The sequence below is a fragment of the Bidens hawaiensis genome, unplaced genomic scaffold (genome assembly GCF_021521415.1).
Source record: "Bidens hawaiensis isolate Kalapana, Puna unplaced genomic scaffold, B.hawaiensis_p1.1 tig00003241_1, whole genome shotgun sequence".
Lineage (NCBI taxonomy): Eukaryota > Viridiplantae > Streptophyta > Magnoliopsida > Asterales > Asteraceae > Bidens > Bidens hawaiensis.
Window position 1 is genome coordinate 1791184 of NW_027491177.1, and position 15173 is coordinate 1806356.

Here is a 15173-nt window from a genome sequence, read left to right on the forward strand (position 1 = left end):
TTTGTTTACTTCTTTTCAAAAAAAGCTTTCCTAATAAACATTTTGTTACACTCAAAACTTGTTTTACTCACATGCCACTCGTCCAATATGAATGTAAATTACGGACCAAAGCAGCTTGTAAATGTTATGTGTCATACACCCACAGATTCATGTTATATCATCTATGTTTTTTGGTTTAATCTTGTAGCTTGGGCTAATGAGAAAAGTTAAAATCAATTTATGCCATATTTGGTAGTGAAAATGTCTAAACTACCCATATGAATCGTTGGGTCAATTTCAATATGGATGCTTGTCTAGTTGTCTTAAAGAAAAACGGTCTATTATAGTTAATGTGTTAAAAGGTTGTTGTTATCATTACTAGTCGATTTAACGTCAGGCCCCTACATTTGCAAACGTTGGCAGTTCCATTCACAAATTTTCAAACTTGTAAGTTGGCGATTTAAATAAAAGTACAATCATTTCTTATGTTTTAATCAACATTGTTTTGATTACATAGATGTGACGTTCGTTAGTCAAAATATACAAAAAGTTTTAACGGTATTTTTATCGTATGGCATTTCATTATCAACCTTTATAATGAAAATAAAATAAATAAGCTGAAAATAGTCAATATTATTAGCTTCACATACACTATCTTGTTAAACAAACAAAAAAAAGTACTATTTTTGTTTAGTTATAATCCTATAAGTTAAATGCCGTTAACATATGGTAAATGATTCATGTGAACTCCTTTTAGACGAGCTTTGACTCAACAAGCTTTGTTTACGAAGGACTATTTTTACATATTATTGCACCTGCATTGTATGCTCGCGATTAATCGTCTCGGAATTTCGTATTAAAAAGGTATATTATATGAAAATTATATATTTTACTAATATGGTAATAACTATCACATATTGTTATTCAATAAACTTTTTAAATTTAAGTTATAATACTATCAGGTGAAGAATGTGAAGTGATCTATTTAAGTAGTTACATGAATTTGAATATTTAAAATATTGATTGAATTCAAATATTTGACTTTATAAAAGAAATTTAACGCTAAGTTTGTAACCCATCTATTGCAAGCCTTGGAGGTATATTGTTTAAAATGCATCCATCTAAAAATAGAATTCGTGCGGGCAATATGTAATTTGAATTTTTGATTATATTTTTTATTTTAGCATTGCCAATGAAGGTTGTAACAATTTTCAGAATTTGGATAGATTTTAGAACAATTTCCAATTATATTTTGATAACCTTTTTTAAATCGACCCACTCTGAGTCTCTGACCCAGTGACCCGAGCTTGGTATGACCAGTTAACCAACTTGGCCAGAATGTATTTTAGTCAGAGCATGTTTCGACCCAGACAATATGATCCTTCTTTACGTCGACCCGTTCTGACCCAAGCTTGTATGACCTGTTACCCGACCTGAACAGACCTTTAATATTTTACGGCTAAATGTTAATTGGTTCCCTGTCAAAGATTGTGAAACTTTAGTGGTTTAACTCAATGAAACTTTACACTTGGCCTTCTTATGTAAACTACACAGCTGCACGCGCATATGAACTATGAAGTATGGCTCTATTACTGTTCAATTGCTTCATTTGAGCTTTCTTCTTTGGGAGGATTTGTTACAGGTTAGCCCGGCACAGAACAAGGCACTTACAAATATAAGGTCTGCAGGAAATGATGACAATGTGAAGCTGCCACCACTTTGCACAGTTCGTCTCATTCGCCTACTTTACTAATCTTGAATATATTATTGTCTTTTTACCATTACAGCCATATCTAAAGCCAGTATCTGATATTCAACAGAAACAGACCCGCAGGGCAAGAAGACAAATTCTATAAGACAAAACAATAAAAACGGTGTATAAGGCAATGACCGAGGGCAGGGGCCCAGGGCCACCATTGGCCCTCACTAAGCTCCACCCGTGGCCGCAACGCTAATGTAATAAAAGCTTGTTAGATATAAAAAAAGATTACACCAAGGACCAAACTAACGATAGTTTCTACGCCTTATTTTTATCCAAGTAAATGCAATGACCGAGTAAGCTCTGTTATTAAAGATTTTTGTCATTATGGGCAAGCAAAATACACCATAGCGTAGTTAGAGTGAGCACAAAATCCCATCTTTGGAATCACCAGACAAATGAAGAGACCGAGAGTACCAAGGCATCTTGGATAGAAGAGCACTCGATGCCCGCTAAGCTGCACTAGGCGAACCTTTTCCCAAAGCTAACCGGAAAAATTACAGCCATAAGTAGATATTGCAGCAACTCTTCTTCATTATCATGCATCAGGCACAATCCCGAACCGCAATTAATACCTCTTTTCATCAATTTTACCTTTGTTGGCAGCCTATTTAGATCTGCTCTCCAACCTAAACAACTAATAGATGTTCCTGGGTGTAATGATAGATGTATTATGTTCTAGTAAAAAGTGGTCACTGCGCAAGTTAAACTCGAGCCATCTTTTGCTTATAGTGATTAGTGCTCTTCAACTAATTAGTCTAATTAGTAACTAATTGCTTTTTTTTATTTTTTAACGACAAGCTACACTACTCTTAAAATACACCATATTTTTAAACTAGCGTAATGCCTAAGAATTAAACCTGAGACCTCCAACCAAAACCAAGCCAACTACCTAAGTGCCTAGTAGCTTATAGCTAGCTAGCTAGCTCAGAAATAACTCCAAATTTCGTTCGAACTGACTCGAATCAGTTCAATCGTAACGCAATCTTCTCTCATTCACACAATAATTTGGAAACACGTAATGTAAACTTGTCGTATTCACTAATCAGATACAAATACAATTAAAATAAACGGTCTAAATGGGTCACAATGTCACATCTAAACATAAAATGCCCAACAAGACAAAAACATATTCTACGTTGTTATACCCTTGCACACTGAGCAAGAAGAGTACAAACTGTCACAGACCCGACCTGTCTTGATGAAGGCCATGCTACGCTCTAAAGATTCATAAAGGCCAATGTTAATCCTAACCTAGATTCATTTGGAAGCTGGAGTATGGCTGGAAAGTATAAAAGCTTAATGTACACGAGACGTTTCTCTAGTACAACCAAAGGTTGCATCTCTCTTATCTGTTTTACACATCAAACTTTTAATCAACTACACCATTCATAATCTCTATGTGATGTAGTCATGTCAGTATTTTGATACGCGTGTACATTATACGTAACCTCAAGGCCCAAGTGGTACGCTATGTAGAACAAAGGCTCAAACCAGAATAAATGTAACAAATAATGTGATAACACTCATCATCTTTAGCATAAAAAAACTTTTATTTAGGTTATCTTACACACCTGTGTATATCAAAAACCGTAAACGCACAAAGTAATAACACGGAATCAACAGGCTGCTACAGTTATTTCTAACAAATACATAACTTCTCAACATGTTCTTCATAACAGAAAAAAGTATGCCTTTACAGATCCTTACCAGAACCGGAGACATGCTTGTGTTGATTGTTACAGGTTCAACAACGTTGTTTATCCATTTGATCGCCAATCCTTTGAAACGCCAACTAGAAACACACCAAACACACGATAAGTATCAAACAAACACAAATATTTAACCATTTCATAGTTTCATACCCTGTTTGTTAGTATAAGCCTCCAATGAAACTAGTGTTGGGACCATTGTATACTCTTGATATCGATTCCTTCCTTCACCATTTCATAAAGCGGGCTCATTTCCCTTAACTTCTCGACTTGATTAACCGTCAATTCAACGGCTTTATCTATCTCCTCTTCAGTGGTAAACCGCCCGATCCCAAACCTAATCGACGTATGCGCCATATCTTCATCCACACCCAACGCTCTCAACACATAAGACGGCTCCAAACTAGCACTAGTGCACGCGCTCCCACTCGACACCGCCACCTCTTTCAACCCCATTAACAAGCTCTCACCTTCCACATACGCAAACGACAAATTCAAATTACCCGCGTACCGCCTCTCCGTACTCCCATTCACCACCACACCATCAAGCCTCGCCCTAATCCCATCCAACAACCTATCTTTCAACTTCGTAACCCGAACCTCATCGTACTTCATCTCCTTCATCGCAATCTCGCACGCAGCACCCATCCCAACCACCAACGGCGTCGGCACCGTCCCGCTCCTAATTCCGCGTTCCTGCCCGCCACCATTCATCTGCGGCTCGACCCGAATCCGCGGTCTCCGTCTCATATACAACGCACCAACGCCTTTCGGACCGTAAACCTTATGCCCGCTCAAAGACATCAAGCTCAAATTCCACTTATTCACATCAATCGGAATCTTCCCCAACGCCTGCGCAGCATCCGTGTGGAACGGAATATTAAACTCCTTACAAATTTCCCCTATTTCCTCCATGGGTTGAATCACACCAATCTCATTATTCACCGCCATAACCGAAACCAAACCCGTATCGGCCCTAATTGACGATTTAAGCTCGTTTAAGTCAATCAAACCGTCCGATTTCACGGGTAAGTACGTAATCTCAAACCCCTCTTGTTGCAAATGCCTACAGGAATCCAACACACACTTATGCTCAGTCTGAGTCGTAATCACATGCTTCTTCTTCTCCTTATAAAAATGCATAACCCCTTTAACCGAAATATTATTACACTCAGTAGCTCCAGAGGTGAACACAATTTCTTTAGGCGACGCGTTAATTAGACTCGCGACCTGGGCGCGTGCTGATTCGACGGCTTCATCGGACTCCCAGCCGTAGAGATGAGTACGAGAATGAGGGTTACCGTACTGGGAAACGTAGTACGGGAGCATGGCGTCGAGGACTCTGGGGTCAACAGGTGAGGTGGCTTGCATATCGAGGTAGAGTGGTCTGCCGGAGATTTTGACGCCTTTCATCTGGATTCCGGCGGTGGTGTCGTCGTGGGGTTGGACGGCGGCGGCGGCGGTGGAGAGAGGACGGAGGTGGGTGGGGGGTGGTCTAGAAGATAAGGAGCGGCGGAGGGTGGATGCGAGAATCTTGGAGGCCATATTGGAATTGGAATCGGAATTGGAGTGTTTTAGGATGAGATTGGGGTGTGGTTTTTAGTTTTTAGGGTTACTTACTTACTACAGGGGTGATGACGGTTTAATGGTGTGTGAGCCGGTTTTGGTCTATACGTTTTTTATTACTCAAAAATGATCACATACTATGAGATGGTAATGAAACCCGAAACTCATGAAAAAATTTGAAGCCTGATATAAATGAGTCGGGTAATATCAAATCCATTATGGTTTGAGGTTAGTTTTGAAATTTTTCACGGGTTTTAGATTTATAATATACATGATTACACAACCTGATTACCTGATAATATAAACTCATTTACCCAATTATATATCCGGTGTACCCAATATAGTTTATTATATCATATTAATACTATATTCCAAATATATTATTTGTTGAAACTTATTTATGTAAATTATTTTAGATATTTTATCTTTATGGTAACCATTTTTGTATCGATTAGTTATATTTTGTCAAAATGCGACGGGTCTTGAGCCGGATATACCCGACGGGTATTTTATCAAAACCAGATAGGAAACCCGAAACCCGATGGGAAAACACGAAACCTAACGGGTAACCCGATTAAAACCCGACGGTTTAGAATATACTTTAATTACCGGGTATGAGTTTGAAAATACCTAAACTCGACCACTTGTCATTCCTAACCACGGTGGTGTAGTGGTAACTAATTATAATCGGGCGTCATGGCATCTCAATCATTATTAGCTATTTTGTGAAAGGTGACTTAGTGGTAAAATGCTCCTCTCAATTAAATTGTTACTTTTTTAATTTTTTATTATAAAAAAAACATAAAAGACAAAAAAATGTGATTGACTCAACTCTCCCCCAACTACCGTTTTATATATAACTAATCAACCCGAAACCAATCTCACAACTGAGTGGTGTAATGATGTTCATCTTGTTTTGAGCTAGTTTCCCCTCAAGAACATGACCACTAAGCACGGTCTAATGTGGTTTTTATTTAACTTTGTTATCATTGTGTTTATAAATTTTATATACATTATATGGCACAATACAAATTATTGTTGCTGTGAATATCAGTAAGCAACTAGGTTAGGAGTAACTTATACAATGAAATTGTGTTGCGTGTATTACATGTTATATATCATATTTCGTTCATTCAGATAATAAATGAATAACAAAAAAGAGAAAATTCTCAAAATAACCATATGAACTGTAAACTCATTTAGAATGAGGTTGCGACGCAACTTGTTGCCCCCTTGACTTCAATTTAATAACTACTTTTTAGATAGATTAATTTTAAACTCAAAATATACATGGAACTTTCAACTCACTTTCAATATGTTAATTTACTCCACCTATAATGTATTCATAGAATCCGACGGACAGATGCAACCAAAAGAACATCCCATGTGTCCTCAAAGTGTGTACTTACCGGTCTTTCGAACAATATTGGTAAAAATGGCATTCATATGGCATAAAATGTTTCAGCATTTACGAAACGTGTCTCCGAGCCCATTGATGAATAAAGGTGTAGATACAATAGTTAAATTAATGGATGTGTGAGTTAAAGGTGTAGATACAATGGTTAAATTAATGGGTGTGTGAGTTAGTCGTTAAAAATATACAGACTTCTCTTTTGTGAAATTCTACAATCAAACTTTTGGCCTATGACATAGGGGGCTAGAAATCCAAACCGAAGAAATGCAACAGGAAATGAAGTTGTGGATATATTAGGACTTGATCTAACAAAAGATTTAATATAAGGGACTGTTTGTTTACATCTGAATGGAACCATTCAGATGTAAACATATGATTCATTCAGACTTCAGACTGTTTGGTTTCAAACAGAAAAACATCTGAATAATTAAAATTAAGTCTGAATCATTCAGACTTACTGTTGTTGCTGAATGGGACAGATGCTCATTCAGATCTGACTCATTCAAATCTGAATGAACCAAACAGCCCTTAGGGTTATATATGCCGAAGATAAATAAAAAAAATTGAGAAACAATAAAATAATCTAATACAGAACTCAAGAATATGTACACAAATACCCCTTTTGTAACCAACAAACTCCCCAAAATCGGATCAAATTATACCGAGTCTGCATGGGAGTTTCAATTTTAGGTCAAATGAAACAAATGCATTGAACCAGCATTCTAAAGATCCAATTCAATTTTTTTTTTTGAAGAACAGATTATCAATTCTATTTGCATGATTGCTTCTCCATACTGATCCTGTTCGTTAAATCATCGGTATATTTAATAGTTTTTGGTTTTTTTGATTTCTGGTTAAATCCCATTAGGTTTCATTGTTTTGATTTTAGATCATATTAATCTGACTGACCTTTTGTTTGATTAATATAAGTTTTAACTGAGCTGATAGATGGATGATTTGTTTTATCGATTTTGTTTCGTATATAATATAATCTTTAACACAGTTTTATTCTGTTCAGAATCATACTGTAACAGATTAGATCATGTTTAAGTCACCCCGAAGGAATGGACGTAACAAAGGGTTAAAAATAAAGCATGCTGTTCAGATCTCTTTGTTACTCGGTGTAAGCGTATGGCTGCTTTACCAAATCCAACATTCTGATGACAAGAAGTTATCCGTCACAACAGGAGGCTCACACAAGTCAAATAATGATAGTAACGCGGATATTAGTAAGTTGGGGAGGAAAGTTCTTCGTCCCAAAGTGAAGGAAACGAAAGAGCAAAAGCGGGCGGATGATGAATAGAACAATGAGAATGAAGGATCGGAAGATGTTGAGGATCACGAGAGTGATGAACATGAGGAAGTTGGAGTGAATGAACATGCGGATGGTAAAGAAGACGGTGAAGAGATAAAGGAACATGCAAATGAGAGAAAATGGTGAAGAAATTAAAGGAAAGTTGAATGTGAACACGAGCAACGAGCAGAACCGAGTTGCGGTTATGGACAATATTGAGAAGGATGTGAGTCCGTCAAAGGATAATGATGGTGGTGGCGATGATCATAACGAACACAATTCAAAGGAGCAAACTGCACGAGAAATAGATATTGCTCCAAATTCATATTCATATGAAACCGACGCTGCAAAGTATGTGAAACCAACCGGGAATGAGAAGAATATGAAAGGTGATGGTGATTCAGAAGCACAGAGAAAGAAAAATGATGTGCCAATACTGGAAGAAGAGAAAGATGCTTTTACAGTCCTTGAAACATTACCAGAGAATGTAACAGGAGGGGGCATTAGCCTTGAAAATGCAGCTACAGAGTAGACCGGCGTTATTTTCTTGTGTGTTATTTTACTGTCGTTTACATTTCCGTTTTCAATCTTTCTGTGTACTGTCAGTTTTAGTTGAACATTGTAGTGCAATGAGTAATTCTTTTTTGTCGAATATAACCAATTGTATATAGCAAAATTGCTGCTGCTAAGTAACCACGTCAGGTTGGCACCCAAATACGACTCATATTCAGATACACTTAAAAACCATGCAACCAAAGCACGACTCATTTAACTTGTTTATCTAAATCAGTCACATGGATTGATAAAACAAATTGGTGTGTTGTGACTAGTACTAATGTTTTAAACTGATTAAACGTTTCATAGACTGGAAACGTTTCTTATTTATGTTGCAGCTATAGTTTAAGGTAGAAGCCCTGTTTTTCCTATGTTGCTAAGTTCCTAATTAGATTTAGGTTAGTATTTTTCTATATTTACTTTCTGGAAACGTTGTGTATGTGTTTGGTTGTTTTGTTTCCGCTTTCCTTATGCCGAACCGACGAAAACGAACCTCTAACGTTGCTTTTCCGGTACAACAAACGTCTCACTTATCTACTAATGACATCGTCGAGTCTTCATCACGTTCTGCCAACGACATGTCTTTGTTGTCGGCTACGTCTATGTGTCACTCAGATTACCATGACAACGGAGACTGTAACTGGACATGTGAATTTTGTGACGCTTTCTTTTGGTTTGATGAGCGCCTCAAAGTTGGTCCCGCTGGTAGGCGTCCCAAGTACTCACATTGCTGTAGGGGTGGTCGTGTCATGCTACCTTACCCAAGAATGCCTCCTGGCTCAATTATTAGGCTTTTTCAGGAAACTGACTTTCTAATGAATGTTAGAGCGTATAACTCCATGTTCTCTATGACATCTTTTGGTATATTAATGTTTATACATAGCACCTTATCGAAATCAATTTTATTTTTTGGGTTAATAGAGATAGAACGTACCATATTAACCGAGAAATCATGATTGGATGAATAGAGATTGGAATTGTTTATTGTCACTGATGATTACGAACGAAACCACTCGTTGCGATGAACCAATCGAATGGAATTGTAGGATAGATTTCTTGTGCATGAACCCTAATTGTGAAAAACCCGTAGGTAGAGAATAAGAACTATTGGTGGTATGTATTTTATTTTTAATAATTAATAATAAACCTTTAATAAGTGATGGACGGAAAAATAAAAATTTAGGTGATTATAAAGGGGACGGCTGTCCCCTATTGCATTCCTTTATCATATAGGTTAGATTTTTTGAATTCATAAAAAGGATAGCATAAAATGTGTGTGATTTGAATTTCCAGAAGAGGAGAGAATAAAATGTGTTTGATTTGCATGTCCCAACTAATAATGACCAGGTCAATGTGGATCCAAATAAGTACAACATTGGTATGTAATTGAAAGTTAGTAACTAGTAAACATAAATGCAATACATGAGAAGCCCACGTGATCCATTTTTGGACTCTCTTCTTGCCTCCGTCGTACACACTTCTTTTCAAGCCAACCACTTCCATTACTACAATTCCCAATAAAATGAAACCTATAACGAATTTATAATTAAAAAAAAGGTACAAAGTCTAAACTAAATGTTAACACCAAAACTTTAAAAAAAACCAGTCACGTTTAATATTTTGTTTTGTTTATTTTTCACTTAAAATACCTGAACAAGCTCTTTAAAAAGAGCATCATACTACATAAAAATAAACCTTTAAAAGCCGCATTTAACTATTCTTAATATTAATGCATTAAAGAGATCAACATTACTGTTTGACCAAACACATCAAACCAGAAGGAATCACTACTTAAATACTGAAAACCAAATCCTACTATATACACATTACATTAAGGAAAACAAGGTCAAATAAAAACCGGAAAACAAACTAAACCAATATTCGGAAAAAAATAACCCAGAATTTTCATTTTCAATTTCAGATGCTTAAAAGATCACGGAGCTGGTTTTGCTCATTGTTGTTTGGAGCACTGGTGGGTGATTCCATGGTGGCTGTTGGCTGTGATGGTGACCTCAAAACTGGCGGATCTGCAGTCACACTGGCGGAAGCAGCTGAATCACCGCCCTGTTTGGCAATGGGAGCTTTGGGAACTTCGGTTAAGATTTGGACAACTTCCCTCATTGTTGGGCGCTCCACTGCTTGTTCTTCGACACAAAGCATAGCTACAGAAAACATGCATCACCTCATGGATGGGTGGGGTTTGGAGTCTAGGATCAACTATCTTTGTAACATTTTCTTTGTTACCACCGGTCATCTTTCTCACCCATTGCACGATGTCTACACCGTCACCAAACTCACCCACTGGTTTCCTGCCAGTCACTAGTTCTAACAGAACTACACCGAAGCTATACACGTCACTCTTCTCGTCCACCTTGAGTGTGTACGCGTATTCTGTGAGCAAACAGATAGATTCTTGATCAGTATAAAAACAAACCCATGCAAAAAAAAAAAAAACATTGGTATGTATGAGCATTTCGTAACCAAAACAATACATTCTTGATCGGTAGCCCATGTCAGAATACAAAAACTTTGGTATGCATGAATAGTTTGTAACAAAAAAGATACATTCTTGATCAGTAAAAGAACAAGCCCAAGTCAAAAAACATAAACTTTGGTATGTATGAATATACTGTAACCAAAAGGATACATACATTCATGACCAGTATAAAAACAAGCCTATGTAAAAAGAAACATAAACTTTGGTATGTATGAATACTATGTAACCAAAAAGATATGTACATGGTCCATATAAAAACAAACCAAAGTTATATATATATAAAAAAAAAAAAACTTTAGTTTGTATGCACATTCTGCAACCAAAAAGATATATTTTAATCAGTCTAAAATAAACCAAGGTCAAAAGATATAACCCTTTAGTGGGTATGCATAATCTGCTACCAAAAAGATACATCTTTATCAATCTAAAAACAAGCCCAGGTAAAAAAGCATAGACTTTAAGACTGCATGCATATACAGCAACCAAAAAGAAAAGTTCTTCCTCAGTTTAAAGCCAAACACAGGTCAAAAAAACATAAACTTCGGTGTGTATAAATATCCTGCAACCAAAAAGAGACTTTCTTGGTCAACCTAAACACAAAACCCTTATCAGTAAAATATAAACGTGTCTACAACTTTTAGAAGCCTAGAGTACATAATGTTACCTGGTGCAATATACCCGTAAGAACCGGCAATAGCGGACATGCATTCCGAGGTGCCCGAATCCTGCAAAAACTTGGCAAGACCGAAATCGGCCACATGGGCTTCAAAATTAGAATCCAAAAGGATATTATTGGATTTCACATCACGGTGGAGAATCAACGGTGAACAATCATGGTGGAGATAACAAAGCCCCTTCGCAGACTCAACCGCAATCTTGTACCTTGTATCCCAATACAAATGCCCACTTTTTTTCCCATGAAGCATTTCCCCTAAACTTCCATTAGGCATGTACTCATAAACCAAAAGATTTGTCTCATGATTCGAACAAAAGCCTAATAATCTCACAATATACCGGTGTCTAATCCTCCCTAGAGTCTGGATTTCAGCATTGAACCCGTGATCATGAGCCGAGCCACGGCTCATAACCGGTAATCGCTTGACCGCCACAAGCTCATTATTTGGCATCACCCCTTTGTAAACAATCCCAGCTCCCCCTTTGCCAATAATATTATCTTCTTTCAAACTATCAAGAACATTATCACAAGTAAAGTCTAGTCTCTGGAAAGCCGTAAGCTTCCATGCTCGGGCTTCACTAGCCCGTTTCAAAGATCGGGCCTTTATGATCGCTGCAACCGCAAACGCAATGGAGCAAAGAAGCAGCCCGATAACAAGCAAAAGCTCGACCGAAGATGAAAGTGACCCTTTCGAATGCACTTGATGAGTGCCATTGGCAACCGGATCTTTACAGGCGCCTAAATACGGCCCGCATAAGTTTGGGTTTCCCAAAAACGAACTGGAATTGAAGAAACTAAACTGCCCGGTGCCTGGAACTAAACCCGAAAGATCATTATACGAAAAGTCAACAGAAGTCAAGCTCTGCATGATGTAATCGATGTCGGAATGCTACCAACCAAACGGTTACGCGACACTTTAAAATAATTCAAGATATGCATCTCGGTGATTTCGGTCGGCACCTCACCCGAAAGCTGGTTCCGGCTGAGGTCAACATAAGTCAACAGCTGACACTTACTAATCTTGGACGGAATCTCACCCGAAAAATTATTCCGGCTGAAATCAATCTTCGACAACTGCTGCAGTTTCCCTATCTCAGCCGGAATCGGGCCCGTAAACCAATTCCCATCTAACAAAAGCTTCTGTAAACCCGAAAACTTACTAATACTAGCCGGCAACGGCCCAATAAGCCGATTGTTCGACAAACTCAACTGACCAAGACTAACCGAAACCGAATCAGTCACCGGGAACTCACCCGTCAACAGATTATCCTGCAGCTCAACCTGCGAAAGATTCGGCAAACTCAAAAACCCTTTCGGAATCGACCCGTTAAGGTAATTCTCCCCCATTCGGACCCGACTCAACGACATACATTCCCCTAGACCCTCCGGAATCGGCCCGATTAAAAAGTTCCCCAATGCGATCAACGTCCCAAGCTGATTCCCAATACACAAACTACCCGGAAGCGAACCGGTTAATTTATTCGAAGACACATCAACTTCATGCAACCTCCCATTCTTCCCCAAACTCTCCGGTATACTCCCGGTAAAATTATTTTCCCATAGCTGTAAAACCTCCAACTTCGGTAACTCAGCAATAAACTCCGGTATTGACCCGTGAAGCTTATTACGGAATAAGTTAAGTAACGTTAAATTCGGAAGATCACCGTACGATTCCGGTATCTCACCGGTGAACATATTATTAGACAGATCCATTGATAATAAGCTTTTTAAAGATCCGAGTTCTTTCGGTAATGACCCGGATAACCCGTTTACTTGTAGGAACAGTGTGTCTAGGTTTTGGAGTTTACCGATCTCCGGCGGGACTTCTCCGGTGAGTCCACAGTTGGCGGCGTCAAAGCGGGTAAGTTGTGTTAAGTTACCGATTTCCGGTGGGATACCGCCGGTGAAAACGTTGAAGTAACCGATGTAAAGATATTTCAGGGTTGTTATGTTTCCGATCTCCGGCGGGATTTTCCGGTGAGTTCGTTGCCGGAGACGGCTAGGTATTCTAAAACAGGAAACCGGCCGTACTCCGGCGGGATACTTCCGGTGAAATAATTACCACCCAGATGGAAATGAACTAAGCTCGACATTTCCGACACGTTTACCGGTAGGTTTCCGGTGAGGTTATTGTTGTAGAGGTCAAGTACTTGGAGTGAGCTTAAGGTAGTGAGTTGTGGCGGGAAGGTTTCACTGAAGATGTTGTTGGAGAGGTTGAGAAGTCTAAGGCCGGAGATGGATGAGATCTCCGGCGGGATGGTTCCGGCGAGGGTTAGGTTGACTAGGTGACGTAAGCTTCCGATGGCCGGAGAAAGGGTTCCGGTGAGGTTAAAACCTGAAATGTTTAAGGCGATCACGTGGCTTTTAAAGTCGCACGTGAAGCCGGACCACGTGCAGTGGCTGGTGGAGAGGTTCCATGAGGATAGTAAGGATTGTGGGTCGTCGGAGATGGCGGATTTGATTGAGACTAGAGCTTGGTATTCCGGCAACACCACGGCGGTGGTGGTGGAAGTGGGGTGTAGGAAGAAGAGAAGGAGGAGATGGAGATGGAGATGGAGATGGAGATGAAAACTCATTTTGGGTTTAATTGTGTTTGGTGGTGTGGTGAGTGAAATGGAATGGAATGGAATGGAATGAAGAAGATGATACAGCTCGAGAAGATGGTGATGGGTAAATGGATACTAGGGTAGTGTTTCAGACAAAGTGGTGTACAAGTCGTGATACATGATGTACAAGTTTTTTATGCGTGACTGTTTTGGATTACAGCTTTTTCTTGACTAATTGTTTTGTCTTTTCTTTTCAAATTTGAAATAGTGAAAACCAGGTTATTAGTTTGAGATTAAAAAAAATACAGAAATAAACAACGGGTTTTAAAACCAAATAAACTTTTTTTAACATATGGTATTAAGGTATTGAATAAAATTCTGATTTTTTAAGAATTGGTGGTTCAAATGGTATTATTGTCAAAAAGAAAATAAATTATACTGTAACAGTTTAGAAATCAGAATTAGATTTGAGGTTCTAAAAAACAATTAAAATGTATTTAGTTATGTTATAATATTTAGTATTATTTATAAACTAGTAATTTTCATATTAAGGCAAATATTTAGAATATAATATTTGTCGGTGATTCTCATTTAAGTGGTTGAGGCGAGACATTAAAGAATATCATTTCAAAAGAGAAGATTTTCGGTTCAAGTCCTAGTCAAAAACTATAATGAGTTTCATGTTGGGTTTGAGAGTTTCTTATTTATGATAAGTTTTTTTTATGAAGGAGTTCGATTTTAAGACGTGGTTCTTTAGTAATTCAAATAACTATTAACAAAATATATTTATAATAGGTTTCGTTTTCATATATCTTAGATATCTTTTTCGAGGTGATTTAAATTTAAAATCTTTAAAAGCTACTTAAAGATTATACTTTTTTTATGAAACAATTGGAAATGTACATTTTTAAAGAAGGTAAAGTATTTATATTTGGAAAAAAGTAGAAATTGTTGACCTCAAGAATCGGTGGCTTTTTTTCTGGTAATTCTTTTTCGAAAGGTGCAAGTGGGGTTAACAAAAGGTGTTATTGTATTCCTTTTTCTATGGCACTTTCTGTCATTTACTTTTGGTTTAGAAATAATACTTCACTGAGAACAAATAAATAATTTTTAAAAGTTGGGTTTTCAGAGTTCAAGAAAACCTGCATCTAGTTTATTTCATAACTTTTTTTTCA

At 37.7% G+C, this 15173-nt stretch overlaps 2 pseudogenes across 3 annotated transcripts; both read right to left on the reverse strand.

The window, feature by feature from the left end:
• Positions 1 to 3171: 3171 nt before the first annotated feature.
• On the reverse strand, positions 3172 to 5017 carry LOC143622753 (cysteine desulfurase, mitochondrial pseudogene; annotated as a pseudogene). Of its 2 annotated transcripts, none has more exons than XR_013151771.1 (2): positions 3604 to 5017; positions 3172 to 3533 (listed from the first exon to the last, which is right to left on the reverse strand). The product of XR_013151771.1 is annotated as a cysteine desulfurase, mitochondrial pseudogene, transcript variant X2 (transcript). The 2 variants fall into 2 exon arrangements; XR_013151770.1 differs by having other exon boundaries at positions 3174 to 3519.
• Positions 5018 to 9980: 4963 nt separating this feature from the next.
• LOC143622668 (uncharacterized) lies at positions 9981 to 14028 on the reverse strand (annotated as a pseudogene). The gene is made up of 2 exons (XR_013151762.1): positions 11441 to 14028; positions 9981 to 10670 (listed from the first exon to the last, which is right to left on the reverse strand). The product of XR_013151762.1 is annotated as an uncharacterized LOC143622668 (transcript).
• Between the last annotated feature and the right edge of the window lie 1145 nt (positions 14029 to 15173).